The 17,673-nt window shown below is 43.5% G+C and overlaps 1 pseudogene; it reads right to left on the bottom strand.

Moving 5' to 3' along the window:
* Positions 1–5,205: 5,205 nt before the first annotated feature.
* LOC124803617 lies at positions 5,206–5,322 on the bottom strand (annotated as a pseudogene).
* Between the last annotated feature and the right edge of the window lie 12,351 nt (positions 5,323–17,673).

Here is a 17,673-nt window from a genome sequence, read left to right as displayed (position 1 = left end):
AAAAAAACGTTCGACAAAGTAAAACGGAAGATTTTCGAAAGTCTGAGAAAAACAGGAGTAAGCTACAGGGAAAGACTGGTAATACATAATACGTACAAAAACTATAAAGGAACAATAAGACGATGACCAAGGAAGTTGTGCTCGGGTTAAAAAGGGTTTAAGACAGGGATGAAGGCTGTAGCCCCTTACGTCCAAACTGTACATCGAAGAAGCGATGACGGAAATAAAATAAAGATTCAAGAGGGAATTGTAATTCAGGGTAATGGGTAATGAAATGTCGTGTGGCTAAGGCCCCCCGTCGGGTAGACCGTTCGCCTGGTGCAGGTCTTTCAATTTGACGCCACTTCGGCGACCTGCGCGTCGATGGGGATGAAATGATGATGATTAGGACAACACAACACCCAGTCCCTGAGCGGAGAAAATCTCCGACCCAGCCGGGAATCGAACCCGGGACTTTAGGATTGACATTCCGTCACGCTGACCACTCAGCTACCGGGGCCGGACAGGGTAATGGGTTATCAATGATGAGATGGTTCAAGACTAAAGAACCCGGGACTTTAGGATTGACATTCCGTCACGCTGACCACTCAGCTACCGGGGCCGGACAGGGTAATGGGTTATCAATGATGAGATGGTTCAAATGGGTCTGAGCACTATGTGACTTAACATCTAAGGTCATCAGTCACCTAGAACTTAGAACTACTTAAACCTAACTAACCTAAGGACATCACACACATATATATGCCCGACGCAGGATTCGAACCTGCGACCTTAGCGGCCGCGCGGATCCAGACTGAAGCGCCTAGAACCGCTCGGCCACACCAGTCGTCTATCGATGATAAGATTCGATGATGACATTGCTAACCTGAGCGAAAGGGGAGAAGAATTACAGGATCTGTTGAATGGAATGAACCATCTATTGAGTACAGAATATGGACTGAGTGTATATCGAAGAAAAACGAAAGTAATTAGAAGTAGGAGAAATCAGAACAGCGAGAAACTTAACATCAGAATTGGGGATAACGAAGTAGACGAAGTTAAGGAATTCTTCTACGTAAGCAGCAAAATAACCCATGATGAACAGAGCAAAGATGACATGAAAAGCAGATTATCACCGAGAGAAAGGGCATGCCTGGTGAAGAGAAGTCTACTAGTTTCAGACATAACCTTAATATGACAAAGAAATTTCTGAGAATATACGTTTACAGCCGAGTATTGTACGATAGTGAAACATGGACTGTGGGAAAACCGGAACAGAAAAGAATCGAAGCATTTGAGACGTGGTGCTACAGAAGAATGTTGAAAATTACGTAGACTTATAAGGTATGGAATAAGGAGGTTCTCATCTTGGCGAGGAAAGTAATGTGCGGAAAACATTGACAAGAAGAAGGGAGAAGAAGATAGAACATCTGTTAAGACATGAGGAAATAACTTCCATGATACTAAAGAGAGTTGTAGAGAGTAAAAACTGTAGAAGAAGACAGAGATTGGAATACATCCAGCGAATAACTGAAGACGAAGGTTGCAAGTGCTACTCTGAGTTGAAGAGTTTGGCACAGGAGAGGAATTTGTAGCAGGCAACACCAAAACAGTCATAAGACTGATTTTAAGACTTATTTCAATACACAGATTTGTAATCGCATTTAAGTTGTTTATTTTTATTTTCAGGTGACCGGTTTCGATCTTTTTAGCGATCATCTTCAGATCTTACATTTCCTGACGATCGTGGGAACCATTGGTGTGGAGCAAGTCCGTCTGTGCAGGCGTCGAGGTCACTGTTCTCGATGCCTGTACAGATGAACTTGCCCCACACAATTGCTTCCTACTGTTATCAAGGAATGTAGTATGTGAATATAATGTATTAAGATAACGAAACCGGTCATCTGAAAATAAAAATAAACATCTAAAATATGATCACGACTCTGTATATTGAAATAAGTAAGTTTATAATGATCGCTGTTTTGCCTATAACAATGTTCCAAAAAACTTAGAAGTTTTCACGACCGGCATTTGGCCAGAAATGGGAGGAATAGTAACAGTCTAAAGTTCGAGGGAACCAATTTTTGCGTAAATATTCTGGATTAAATTTAGAAGCCCTTTGTGGTGTGTCGTTAATGAGGGGATCTGTGAGATAGTTGATGGCGGTCCGTCTGTGGGATGTTAACATTAAATTCTGTAGCCCCCTTTGTGCTTTTAGACTGCGGCAGACACACACAAACACACACACACACACACACACACACACACACACACACACACACACACACACACACATAGACACACAGATATACTCACTCTTTCTCGCCAAAAACTGCATAGTCTCGTATTGTCAGTTGGTACAATTAAAGCGCAACTCACATATGTCCCAATGTCAATGAAGGGCAAGAGCTCTAAGAACTCTTTCAATTGGACTACAGAATCTAGCCCACAGGTTTGCCTCAAACAAAAACTCAGTATCACTTCTTCTTTTAATCAGTGTCTCGACTAGGTGCAATTATTCAGTAAGCTGTAGGTCGTTAACCCTAGCAATATCAACGCGCATTACCAAGGGGAAGGGAGCGGATACTTTATGTCCACCATAAAAAATTTTAAAAAAATACTTAACTGATGTTAAATTACATTAACAACATACTTTTTAGAGAGTTACTGTTGTGATATTAGGACACTGATCCTGAAAATATCTTTTAATACTCTCTTAGCAACAGTAACGCACTTTCAATACCGTGTACTACCGGCGGTGGAGGGGTGAAGGGTACATTAAGACCACCACAAAAAATTTAAAAATGAAAATTTCGTTCTTTGTTGTTGACTTTTACTCTCAACATACCTTTTAGAAGATATTTATACGTAAGTAAGACCTTGAACCTGTAAATAGTGAGCCGGCCGTGGTGGCCGAGCGGTTCTAGGCGCTACAGTCTGGAACCGCGCAACCGCTACGGTCGCAGGTTCGAATCCTTCCTCGGGCATTGACGTGTGTGATGTCCTTAGGTTAGTTAGGTTTAAGTAGTCCTAAGTTCTAGGGGACTGATGACCTGAGAAGTTAAGTCCCATAGTGCTCAGAGCCATTTTTGTAAATAGTGAACGTGAAATATACTGCTGAGACCTAAATGTCTGGTTAACTATAACTGAAAAATGTAAAACATAAAGGGAACAATTTTAAACATGGTTTTAAGACAGCTAACGTACAGGAAAATGACAATATAAAACAGTCAGTTTTGTTGCAACCAGTTGGCTGTTTTATGCTTATTACATATTTGGAATGTGGTAGAAGAATTTTTTTAAAAAACAATAAAAATTATTTTCAAAATTTGAAAATATGAAATAACTGACTAGATTACAATATTTTCAAAAAGTGGGCATAAGGTTCACCCCCCTCCTCTCCGCCTCACGCACTCCCCACTTAGTAGCGCGAGGGTTAATCCAGCGTACGGATTCCATCCAGGTTTGGCTAACCTTCGTGTTTATAAGACAGCAGAAAGCACGCTAAACATTATGCTACACGAGCAGATGGGTCACCCTTTGGTAAGGTAAGTGAGATTTCTAATGCTATTTAACGATGCTTTATAGTAATGTCCTGATAATATAGCACGGCAGTACAATGTACTGTCAGATAGGACAATCTAATTAATCGATCTCGTTCTCAGTATGAAGTATCTTTGCTGATTAGAATTTTTTTCTAATTTGAAAGATCTGATACTCCTGTAGGCGTGACAAATTAAATTTCTGCCACCTTCTGACAAGTAACTTACTAGCTGATATTTGTTGTCTCTGCCTAGTGAAGTGAAGAAATTTTGCGCGGGTCTAAAGCAATAAAATTAAGTCCAACGGAAAATACCGTCGCCGCAATTCAATGCAACGGCTGAAGTGGAATCGACCGGAGTTGTGTCTGCTGTTCGCCGGCATTGTTCATCGAGTTTGACACCACGACGTTGTACCCAACATGGCCGTGAGTATGTATCTCTCACTTTTGGAAAAACTTTTCTTACAGACAATATCTGGTTACTCACTAAAGCTTACCCTTGCGGTTTCGGTATACTTATTTAAATGGCTCGAATGGCTTTGAGCACTATGGGACTTAACATCTGAGGCCTTCAGTCCCCTAGAACTTAGAACTACTTAAATCTAACTAACCTAAAGACATCACACGTATCCATGCCCGAGGCAGAATTCGAACCTGCGACCGTAGTAGCCGCGCGGTTCTGAAGCGCCTAGAACCACTCGGCCACAGCGGCCGGCTTATATTTATTTAGATTAAAAGGACTGGCATTACCGTTATTTTTTAGGGTCACATAAAGGAGAATGAAAGATAGACTGACCCAGTGTTCTTCACAGAACATTCGAATCAACGAAAGTCTTGCATAACTCTTTATTTAGAAACTCGAGCTACCGAAAACAAAAGCTGCCTCTGAGGCATGTGTATATATTCATCTGCGACGTGTCTGGATCACCATCTCAGGAAGCAAGCATTTGCGTAATGACAAAATGCTCTGTTTCCCACGGACGGTTTTCTGCAGCATCCATGAGCAACGTCAGTACGTGGTGGAAAGTCCCCTTTCTCGCATGCAGGCTTGGCATACTATCAATAAGAGCAACAACCCTGCCCTGATCCAAACTGTCCCAGTCTGTAATGACGATTCTGCATAAATCGAGCACGGTGGTTGGCAATTGTCAACGGCCAAAAACAGCTCGTTCCAATCGATCCCACATTTGTTCTATTGAGTTCACGTCCGTGGAATGGGTAGGCTGGTCATCCTAGCAAGCTGAAGGAACATTCTCACGAGAACAGCATGGTGTGCACTCGAGTTACCATCCATCAAGATGTAACTGTCATTAAAAGGTCGTCGATCTGGTAACGATGTTGGTTGCAGAAACTTGTCTCTGTACCTCAGAGCAGTGAGATTGCCCTCAACAACTAAGAGATGCGTACTGTAGCTCATGTTGTGCTGCTCCAGAACATCACTCCACTACCGCCTTATTGCACATGTGCGACATGGTGTTATTATGCATTCCGTCTTCAGGCCACAAGTGGCCCATCGGGACCATCCGACCGTCGTGTCATCCTCAGTTGAAGATGTGGATAGGAGGGGCGTGTGGTCAGCACACCGCTCTCCCGGTCGTTATGATGGTTTTCTTTGACCGGAGCCGCTACTATTCAGTCGAGTAGCTCCTCAATTGGCATCACGAGGCTGAGTGCACCCCGAAAAATGGCAACAGCACATGGCATCTGGATGGTCACCCATCCAAGTGCCAGCCACGCCCGACAGCGCTTAACTTCGGTGATCTCACGGGAACCGATGTGTCCACTGCGGCAAGGCCGTTACCCGACATAGTGTTGGAGGGTTCTATACTACCGGTCACTAGTGTTCATCGTGGCATGATGAATGTTCACTCTAATGATCCGTAAAAGACTCTAATACGTCCCTACTGGTGTTTTGCTTTCTACCCGAATGTTGCCATCCATTCGATTGCGGCGCTCCGCCTCTAGGTAGCGCTCATGTTAACGATTTACAGACAACATCAGGGATGTCCTTCTGATCGATACAGCGACGATCAGAATAGTGACAACGCTGTACGATACATTTTGATGAGACGAAACTTTTTTTGATGTGTGTAATAATTCAGTCGTCCGGAAAGTAAAAATGCCACGTGGCTAAAAATACTGTATAATAAAATATACTTAACAGCATAGCTGTTAAGTTGTAATGAAAAGCACGAATAACTAACGGGTAAATATATTCGTGAAGCATGACAGTGGACTGTAAACCAGTAATCGAGTCAAGTTGCCCAACAGTTTTGCCCATTTCTGATATATTACATTCCGAATAAATGGTAACGACTACGTTCTCCTTTCGCGCAACAGACAGTTTATAGTTTTTATCATTCAACACAAGTAATTTTTGCTTTGTTTTCTTTGACAGAGAAGCCAAAGTATTTGCTGTTATACTTTAGCATCATTACTGTTATCATTCTTATAATTATATCTCATGGTTTGGTCCTAAATAATTCTCTCGTTAGTGCTTCCCGATTTTCATGTTTCTCTCACTACAATGTGTTCGAGTACAGTCTATGAAATATTCTCAGCGAAGTCGACAACAGTTTAATATTCCTGCCGGCCGCTGTGGTCGAGTGGTTCTAGGCGCTTCAGTCTGAAACCGCGCTGCTGCTACGGTCGCAGGTTCGAATCGTGAATCGGGCATGGATGTGTGTGATGTCCTTAGGTTAGTTAGGTTTAAGTAGTATGAAACGTCCCCTTAGAAAAATTTAGGGATTACTGTGCTGATAAACCCCTTACGTTATTTGATTTTCAAACAGCTGAGCGGAACTGAACGTACTCTAACATTTCACTCTTTACCTATTCTGATCAACACACAATATTTTTAGCGCAACGCAATCTGACTTTGAAAAATCCCTACAAAAGAATGGCCCTGACTAACAACAGCCTATACCTTTCATGAATCACTTACCTCACAAAAATCTTCGTTACTCGAACTACTGCAATACAGCGAGCGCCACTACTGCCAGCTAAATAAAAGATTCAAACAACTGAAGGGACTAACTACTGATAGGCATAGTTAGCAAATGAAAGATTTTGATAGAGAACAAACAATGTATTTACCTTAATAGTGTTCAAAAGTCATAATATATATAGCAGTTCATGACATCCAGTCTTACAAATTTACTGTCTCTGTCCAGATCATCCGCTCTCAAAACTCCGCCATCTCACTCCCCACATCCACCACCGCTGGCGGCTCACCTCCAACTGCACAACGCTACGCGCTGTTAACAGCCAACTACCCAACACTGCAATAGCAAATTCCAACAATGCCACCCAGCCACAGACTGCACACAGCACAGCCAGTGATTTTCATACAGAGCGCTACGTGGCGTTACCAATAAAAAAACCTAAACAGCCTACTTACAGTAGTTCGAAGTCTAGGGTACTGATGACCTCAGATGTTAAGTCCCATAGTGCTTAGAGCCATTTGAACCATTTTTCATATTCCCTCAATCGTTTGTTAGCTGTGTGGTGCTTCAGATATCTACTTCCTGTCTCTTGTTATTTATTTCTTGGACATTTAGTTCACACATCACCATTGCCAGGTTGCACTTGGCACGCTGTTTTTCAGCGAACGCTGTACATTATGCAGAGAACGTAAAGCAGCCATCGACAGAAAGGTTGGCATGACAGTCACTACGCCACGCTAGCCGTAGTCTTCCTCCGACGTTTAATTTCCATGCCAGCTCAACGTCGACTCCAAGTAATCTTTTTTGAAACACATCAAGCACTGTCACAAGAAAATGTAGCTGTAAATTACGCAAGACGTCCTACAGCAAATTGGGGTAGGCACTGATCCTTTGATGTTGACATACGACGAATACACACACAGGCGACAAACCTCATTATAAAGCACTACATTTACGTGTCAACTTGATGTACGAAGTCTGTTCAAAAAATTCCTGAACATTCCCAATTTGGCGCCAGTGGTGTGTTGGAGTGAAATGCGGTTGGCTTCCCTGCTGACCTGTGTTTCATGTGTAACTGCCAAAAGTTTCATTGTTTATGTGTGTTGGTTATTTTTCAGTGCTGTCTTGAGTAGAGCGTTGTGTCGCACAGTTTGCGAATTTCGAGATGGTAGAGTTAGAGGCCCTAGGCGTCTGCATTAAACCTTTACAGAGACACACCAAATAATGCAGGAAGCCTAAGGTGATGAGTGCTTAAGCCGTACTCGGCGTTACGAATGGTTCACGCGGTTTAAAAATAGTCAGACGGAAATTAAAGATGACCCTACATGACAACTAGCTCTTTATTCACATGAAGTCCTGAGTGCTATTGACAAGGGATTTCAGATTGATTCCGTATTTCTGGATTTCCGGAAGGCTTTTGACACTGTACCACACAAGCGGCTCATAGTGAAACTGCTTGCTGATGGAATATCGTCTCAGTTATCTGACTGGATCTGTGATTTCCTGTCAGAGAGGTCACAGTTCGTTGTAACTGACGGAAAGTCATCGAGTAAAACAAGTTATTTCTGGCGTTCCCCAAGGTAGTGTTATAGGCCCTTTGCTGTTCCCTATCTATATAAACGATTTGGGAGACAATCTGAGCAGCCGTCTTCGGCTGTTTGCAGATGGCGCTGTCGTTTATTGACTAATAAAGTCATCAAAAGATCAAAACAAACTGCAAGACGATTTAGAAGAAATTGCGAAATGGTGCGAAAAGTGGCAGTTGACCTTAAATAACGAAAATTGTGAAGTCATCCACATGGGTGCTAAAAAGAACGCGTTAAACTTCGGTTGCACGATAAATCAGTCTAATCTAAAAGCCGTAAATTCAACTAAATACCTAGGAATTACAATTACGAACAATTTAAATTGGAAAGAACACATAGAAAATGTTGTGCGGAAGGCTAACCAAAGACTGCGTTTCATTGGCAGGACACTTAGAAAATGTAACAGACCTACTAAGGAGACTGCCTACATTACGCTTGTCCGTCGTCTTTTAGAATACTGCTGCGCGGTGTGGGATCCTTACCAGATTGGACCACTGAGTACATAGAAAAAGTTCAGAGAAAGGCAGCATGTTTTGTATTATTGGGAAACATGGGAGAGAGTGTCACAGAAATGACACAGGATTTGGGATGGACATCATTAAAAGAAGGCATTTTTCGTTGCGACGGAATCTTCTCACGAAATTCCAAGCACCAACTTTCTCCTCCGAATGCGAAAATATTTTGTTTACACAGACTTACATAGGGAGGAACAATCACAAAGATAAAATACGGGAAATCAGAGTTAGTACGGAAAGATATAGGTGTTCGTTCTTCCCGAGCGCTACACGAGATAGGAATAATAGAAAATTGTAAAGGTGGTTCGATGAATCCTCTGCCAGGCACTTAAATGTGATTTGCAGAGTATCCATGTAGATGTAGATGTAGACCCTCTTAAGGACACCCTTCGACGGCTACCGACGACTCTCATGTCAGAATCGTCAACGAAAGTCTGCGTGCCACTCGAAGACTAACGTCCAAGAGATAGCAGAAGAATGTAACATTTCAAGTCGTTCATATCATGAAATCCTAACAGAGAATCTTGGAATGGATCATGTTGCCGCCAAGTTCGTCCATGGCTCATGACTCAAGACTAGAAGGACCTTCGTCTCGCAGTCTTTGAAGAGCTTATAGATTTCGCAAATGAGAACGAAAGGTTCCTTAAAAGAGTCCTAACTGGTGGTGAGACTTGGGTCTGCGGTTATGATGTTGAGACCAAGGTCAAATCTTCACAATGGGTCGAGAAACATTCTCCAAGACCAAAATAAAGCTCGCCACATCAGCCCATACATTAAAGTCATCCTGATAGTTTTCTTTGCCTTTGAAGGATTAGTTCATCATGAATTCGTGCCATTGGGAAAAATGTTAAGCGATCGTTTTATCTGGACGTGTTGCGACGCCTGCGAGAAAATGTGAGAAGGAAACGGCCCGAAATGTAACAAGACAATTGATAGCTCTTGCTTCAGGATAACGTACCTGCACATTCATCCCTGTTGGTGCGTGACCATTGCACAAAAAACGAAATCACTGTGGTGTTTCATCTTCCGTAGTCTCTAGAAGTGGCCCCTGCGGAGGTTTTTTTTATTTCCAAAGCTGAAAACTCCGTCGAAAAGACGAAAATTTGCAACGATATACGAGACAAAAGGAAATTCGCAGACGGCGCTACGCGCAATCCGTCTAGAGGCGTACCAAGACTGCTTCCGAAAGTGGAAACGGCGTTGAGATGGGTGTATCAATTGTGGAGAAGAGTATTTCGAAGGAGACCGTGCACAATAAGTAAACGGTAACCGCAGAAAAATTTTGTGGACAAACATACGGAATTTTTTGAAGAGATTTTGTATGTTTAAAATAAAACTTCCATGAGGACCGAGAGAATACGAAAATCTCACGCGAATCGCTAGCACTGTAACTTAGGCGGCTTTTGTAGATCAATTTGAGATAAACTCCCGACTTCACGCCCACGTTAATGGCCGGAATAAATTATTTGCTTATTTATCCACTCGCGATGTGCATGAAGTTGGGTGGAAGACTTACATTTCTAGCAGAAACTTTCCATTCGTGAGCCCAATTTCTTTACCTCCGACAATCATACCATGCGGTTAAGTGCGAAAGACTTTCCACCCTTTAACTTTGGAACCAGATCTTTATCACCTGTTTTGAGATCTAGGCTGTGCGATGGGTGCACCTGAATTCGTCAGCCGAATGACTGCTTCAATTCTTGCTTATTGTCCGCAGTGTGTGGTGGAGGGCGTTACAGCACAGTAAACAATTTTCCCGTTGCAGGATCCATTTATTGTGACTAGCCCTAGGTTGTTTCTACAACATCTGGTTGCTAGTGGAAATCGGTTTGCCATGCACTTGATTTTTAATTCTTTTTCTCTAATAGTGGGTGTTTGATGTGATTCTCGGGTATCGCCGGACACCTAAGGATGAGCCAAATTTCACCATCCATCAATACGCAGATCAGTGATTTCCAGTTCCTGTTGTAAACATGAAGAGCCACTTGGACCTCATTTTAGAAATTCATCAGTGTTATAAATGAACTCCAATGAAACTGCGGCGAATATTGTTTGTTTCATATTTATTAGATTTATATCGTCACTTTTTAGATAATCCTGACAAAAATTACTGAGAAGTAACCCTACACAATGGATACACTTCCATTTTGATCGGTTGTGAATATGTTGTAGTGTAGAGCAAAATAAGAGATACAGGTCTTTTGTATGTGTCCACATGGCCGTTAAGTAGGCGAAATATCCCCTGGAAAAAAATGCATTCAGCATTTTTTCGAACCGAACGAGTCTGCCCTTCGTCATTATTGTACCGATTTACGATAATGTTACAACAACAATGTATATACAATTTCAAACATATTATAATTAATTCTGTAGATGTTGCTAATTGAAAACAAAAACAATCGACAAATGTAAAAATAAAACGCAAGATATTTTATATTTCATAAAATTAATATACGCAGAATATACATTTATCTGGGAAAGACGTATTGAACCACCCAATATGACAACTGGCATCGAAGTGCATACGTATCGTGCTTACGTACAATGATATGGATATATTTCTAGCGTGTTTCTAACAAATGCGTCTTTGTTATACTGCTTCATGATATATAACTGAATTCCAACGATGCCACACGTTTTGTCATTCGTCAAATGTCGAAATGAAAATCAAAATATTGGGCAGGGAGGTGGGGGAGGAGGGGAAGTTGAAAAAAATTATTTATTTGACAAATGTGTGTGCACTGTTGTAACGTGCGTTAAAAACAGCAAAACTTTTATTCGAAGTTTTTTTTTCATGTATCTCTTGTCGTTCCAACAGTATTCACTCAGAAATTGTAAACTTTTTTTCCAAGGGCCTACTTCACCTTTTAACGGCTGTATGAGCTCGTATAAAAAAATTGTGTGCCTTATTGTGGTCTACACTACAATGCATTCAAAGCCGATCAAAATGGAAGTGCATCCCTCGGGTAGGTTTACTTGTGAACACTGAGAGTTTCAATTGTTTGCATTGCCTACAGGTAGGATGAATCACCTGACCGAGGAACGAGGCTCCATATGTGTTACCGAGGTGCTACACGCGACGAGACCTCTCCATGTCTTCTGCAGACTGCTGGGCCTCGAACCATTCGCCATCGACTCGAAGGCGCAGAAGCTGCGCAGCCGTTGTTGGTACAAGATAGTCTCTTGTTTCTGGATCGTTATTGAACTGTGCGACTTTCTGCAATCAACATACAGGAATTACATCATTTTGATTAGCTCCTTCAAGGTGTCCACTTTCATTGCGACGCTCACAACTACAGTTGTCTGCATCATCAGCTTGACGACGATTTGCGCCGACTTGCTCGGGAATCCTCGAAAGTACGCTAAGATAGTGTGTATACTGAGGTACTGCGACGAACAGCTAGGCACGAAAAATGATCGCAAGGCAGCCACCAAGGCGCGATGCCTTGTCTGGGTAGAATTGGTGCTGTTGGTGTCTTTAGCGGCCGGAAATGCCTATCTGTTCAAGGACGGGTGCCTGTTGAAGCTGTGTGGGCCGTTCAGCCTCCAGATGACGAGGGCTGTGTCCTGTGCACTCAGGTTCGCCCACCTAGTCGCCCTCGTCCGGCTGAAGCTTCGGGACGTGAACAGCTGCCTGCGAGGCATGCAGTTGCAGCCGTGGGACACCTACGCCCGTGTTGACGGCCACAAAGTCAGGCTGGTCGCCTGCAGACACCTGACGCGTGCCGGCGCCGCCAGCAGCCTCGTGCAGCTGAAGGACGTCGTGTGCGCCCTGCGGCAGGTGTCGCAGCTGACGATGGCTACCCACCAGGCGTTCATTGCTGAGGCGCTGCTGCTCGTGCTGGCGGGATCCTCATTTCTGGTGTTCAGAATGACACAGGTATGTACTCACCAGTGTCAAAGTGTCAAATTGTCATTAGCACTGGGATCTACCTACACTACTGGCCATTAAAATTGTTACACTACGAAGATGACGTGCTACAGGCGAGAAATTTAACCGACAGGAAGAAGATGCTGTGATATGCAAATGATTAGCTTTTCAGAGCATTCACACAAGGTTGGCGCCGGTGGCGACACCTACAACGTGCTGACATGAGGAAAGTTTCCAACCGATTTCTCATACACAAACACCAGTTGACCGGCGTTGCCTGGTGAAACGTTGTTGTGATGCCTCGAGTAAGGAGGAGAAATGCGTACCATCACGTTTCCGACTTTGATAAAGGTCGGATTGTAGCTACCGCGATTCCGGTTTATCGTATCGCGACATTGCTGCTCGCGTTGGTCGAGATCCAATGACTGTTGGCAGAATATGGAATCTGTGGGTTCAGGAGGGTAATACGGAACGCCATGCTGGATCCCAACGGCCTCGTATCACTAGCAGTCGAGATGACAGGCACCTTATCCGCATGGCTGCAACGGATCGTGCAGCCACGTCTCTATCAAAAAATGGTTCAAATGGCTCTGAGCACTATGGGACTTAACATCTGTGGTCATCAGTCCCCTAGAACTTAGAACTACTTAAACCTACCTAACCTAAGGACATCACACACATCCATGCCCGAGGCAGGATTCGAACCTGCGACCGTAGCAGTCGCGCGGTTCCGGACTGCGCGCCTAGAACCGCTACGTCTCGATCCCTGAGTCAACAGATGGGGACGTTTGCAAGACAACAACTATCTGCACGAACAGTTCGACGACGTTTGTAGCAGCATGGACTATCAGCTCGGAGACCACGGCTGCGGTTACCCTGTAAGGTGTCAGGCAAACCCAACACCTTCCATGAAAACCCTGACATGATAAGCAAATCCAGTAGTATGTCATATAGCTCCGAATAAATCGTGACATTAAATTAACCAAAGTAATACGAGTAACGAGTGAGCAAATGGAATACCACAGACTAACACAAGAATGCCTAAATGCATGTCATACCTTCCCACCGTGAGACAGACGCAGTTCCGAGAGGAGAAACGAGAACAGAAGCCGAGAGCAGAACCGTGTTAAGCTAAGGGACGATAAGGGACGGACGGACACCCACGTCTCCAGCTAACCGCTAGGACCACACCACCCCAACCGCAACTTTAGCGCGAGTCTTTTTCGCGTCTCTGTTACGTCAGGACCACCCCCCAGCCCATGTTAAAAGCTAGAGCCCTCCAGAAGAACAGTATGGATCTTACGATAACACTAAAAGGACCACACCAGCCGCAAGTTTTAGGGTGAGACTTTTTCGCTTCTCTGTTGCGTTGCAAACTTTAAAAACATTGCCCCCCCACGAGAAGTATAACGTTTCTCATTGGATAGGCAGAATTTTTGTAGGCAGAGCTAAAGGTTAACAATGAGACCCTGACTGGTCAGATGAAAACACAGCCAGATAGTTTTCTTTAAACCAACTTCGGTAAATTGTAGTAAGGAGACGTTAGGAGAGAGTTGCTTCCGAGACGGCGAGGTGAGCGGAGCTGTGCTGCTCGCCGTCCCCTGACAAACACCGACAAGGTAATGAACGCACGCGATGCTGCATAACAGCGCATAAAGCTTCACTCAGAACTGCAGAAGTCTCATCTGTTACACCCCCTTTTTTGCCTAATACTATTGTCGATCGTCAATTAAAGCTCATGGTATTCACATTAGCCACTTAAAGTAAAAATCTGAAACGCGATGATTTTTCTGTTATATAGTTATTGAGAAGCCACATCAGCCACTGTAATTTACAAGTTAGATAAGTAATTAAAGATAATTGAGGGTCACTGTAGACCATTTTGATAGTTTTCTCTTTTGTGAAACTAAATTTAAACCTAGATTATAGATGTGATATGGCATAGTTCATCCTTCGATCCATTGTAGAACTTGGAAACCCATTCAGGGAATATTCGTTCACATTTTTGTTGAACGTTGTTGGTTTTTACCATCCTGTATTAAAACATTTTCTTTTATCAATAGTGCAATTTATAAACAATGTTTTGTGAGTAGAATAAAATTTCCAATGGTAAACTTAACTGCTTTTTCGACGTTATTTTACCAGCTAACTAAAAATAGGAAAGCCTTGAACCCCTTCCACTAAATTTAGTTAGTATTCTTTTACAGGGAGTGCAGTGGAGCTGACGCTGAAATCATTAAGTATTTGGTTATATCATCGCTAGTCTCACTGAACTCTTCTGAATTCTACATGTCATGTGTGGTCTGGCATCTCCTTACCAGCAACAGGTCCCAGGTTCAAACTAGTCAATTCCCTAAAAAACACGCTCAGAGCGTCGTTGCGCGAAAGTGGTAGGGAGACACGATATAGAACAAACAGAAACCACGCAGAATGTTAGAACCCTTGACGCTGCATCACAGACAAGAGCGCCTGCGATAGTGTACTCAACGATGAACCTGGGTGCACGAATGGCAAAATGTCATTTTTTCGGATGAATCCAGGTTCTGTTTACAGTTTCATGATGGTGGCATCGGTGTTTCGCGACATCGCGGCGAACGCACATTGGAAGCGTGTATTCGTCATCGCCATACTGGCGTATCACCCGGCGGGTGATTGTAGGGGGTGTCATTGGTTACACGTCTCGGTCACCTCTTGTTCGCATTGACGGCGCTTTGAACAGTGGACGTTACATTTCAGATGTGTTACGACCAGTGGTTCTGCCCTTAATTCGATCCCTGCGAAACCCTACATTTCAACAGGATAATGCACGACCGCATGTTGCAGGTCCTCCAGAAGATGTTTGACTGCTGCCCTGGCCAGCATCAATTGAAAACGTCTGGTCAATGTTGGCCGAGCAACTGGCTCGTCACAATACGCCAGTCACTACTCTTGATAAACTGTGGTATCGTGTTGAATCTGCATGGCCAGCTGTACCTGTACACCCGATCCAAGCTCTGTTTGACTCAATGCCCAGGCGTATCAAGACCGTTATTACGGCCAGAGGTGGTTGTTCTGGGTACTGATTTCTCAGGATCTATGCACCCAAATTGCGTGAAAATGTAATCACATGTCAATTCTAGCATAATATATTTGTCCAATGAATACCCGTTTATCATCTGCATTTCTTCTTGATGTAGCAGTTGTAATGGCTAGTACTGTATATCTTAGATTAAATGTCATTAATTCGAGTCGTCACATTTCTAACGTAGATTCCCAAATCCACATCTTCTGTGGATAAGCTAATCTTCTTGTCGTTGCCAGTGCAGAGTTTCAGGTCCACGAATCGATTTTTATATTTGAGACGATCTTTTAAGTAAGCCTGCAGTCTTTCGTAGCCATTGTCACTGAAGTTAAAATCTCCTGGATTGTTAAGCCGTGTCATATTCCTTCAAACAATAGGTTTTTCGAACCCTCTGCCAAGATCTTCTTCAGCATCTTGTGGTGTCCACTGGTAGTTAAGCACTGTCAGAGACATGTGTCGGGGTTTTCCCACACTTGTGCTGGAGAAGTGGGATGATTATTGGGTAAAAATCTTCCATCGTCAATGGATACTAAGAGAAGTTTTCCGCGCTAATGCCGAAGAAGTAAGCTTAATGGATTCCACAAGTTCTTAAATTTTTTTTTTTGGGTGGGGGGGGGGGGGATTCGTCAGTCTTCTGACTGGTTTGATGTGGCCCGCCACGAATTCTTCATCTCACAGTAGCATTTGCAACCTATGTCCTTTACTATTTGCTGCATGTAGTCCAATCTCTGTCTTCCTCTACAGATTTTGCCTTATATAGCTCCCTCTAGTACCATGAAAGTCATTCCCTCATATCTTAAGAGATGTCCTATCGTCCTGTGCCGTCTCCATATCAGTGTATCCCACATATTCCTTCCCTCTCCGATTCTGCACAGAACCTCCTCATTCCTTACCTTATCAGTCCACCCAATTTTCAACATTCGTCTGTAGCACCACTTTTCAGATGCTTCGATTCTCTTCTGTTCCGGTTTTCCCACAGTCCATGTTTCACTACCATACAGTGCGGTGTTCCAAATGTTCATTCTCAAAAATTTCTTTCACAAATTAAGGCCTAAATTACCAGCCATTAAAATTGCTACACCAAGAAGAAATGGAGATGATAAACGGGTATTCATTGAACAAATATATTATTCTAGAACAGACATGTGATTACATTTTCACGCAATTTGGGTGCATAGATCCTGAGAAATCAGTACCCAGAACAACCACCTCTGGCCGTAATAACGGCCTTGATACGCCTGGGCATTGAGTCAAACAGAGCTTGGATGGCGTGTACAGGTACAGCTGCCCATGCAGCTTCAACAAGATACTACAGTTCATCAAGAGTAGTGACTGGCGTATTGTCACGAGCCAGTTGCTCGGCCACCATTGACCAGACGTTTTCAGTTGGTGAGAGATCTGGAGAATGTGCTGGCCAGGGCAGCAGTCGAACATTTTCTCTATCCAGAAACTGTGCTGCTGCAAACGTCGTCGAACTGTTCGTGCAGATGGTTGTTGTCTTGCAAACGTCCCCATGTGTTGACTCAGGGATCGAGACGTGGCTGCACGATCCGTTACAGCCAAGCGGATAATATGCCTGTCATCTCGACTGTTAGTGATACAAGGCCGTTGGGATCCAGCACGGCGTTCCGTATTACCCTCCTGAACCCACCGATTCCATATTCTGCTAACAGTCATTGGATCTCGGCCAACGCGAGCAGCAATGTCGCGATACGATAAACCCCAATCGCGGTAGGCTACAATCCGACCTTTATCAAAGTCGGAAACGTGATGGTACGCATTTCTCCTCCTTACAAGAGGCATCACAACAACGTTTCACCAGGCAACGCCGGTCAACTGGTGTTTGTGTATGAGAAATCGGTTGGAAACTTCCCTCACGTCAGCACGTTGTAGGTGTCGCCACCGGCGCCAACCTTGTGTGAATGCTCTGAAAAGCTTATCATTTGCATACCACAGCTTGTTCTTCCTGTAGGTTAAATTTCGCGTCTGTAGCACGTCTGTAGCAATTTTAATGGCCAGTGATTTATATTTGATACTAGTAGACTTCTCTTGGCCAGGAATGCCCTTCTTGCCATTGCTAGTCTGCTTTTGATGTCCTCCTTGCTCCGTCCGTCACTGGATATTTTACTGCCAATGTACCAGAACTCCTTAACTTCCCTACTTCGTGACCATCGA

Source organism: Schistocerca piceifrons, chromosome 6, assembly GCF_021461385.2.
Source record: "Schistocerca piceifrons isolate TAMUIC-IGC-003096 chromosome 6, iqSchPice1.1, whole genome shotgun sequence".
In the NCBI taxonomy this organism is placed as follows: domain Eukaryota; kingdom Metazoa; phylum Arthropoda; class Insecta; order Orthoptera; family Acrididae; genus Schistocerca; species Schistocerca piceifrons.
The sequence above is the reverse complement of the archived record's forward strand: the minus strand, read 5'-3'. Positions and strand labels throughout refer to the sequence as shown.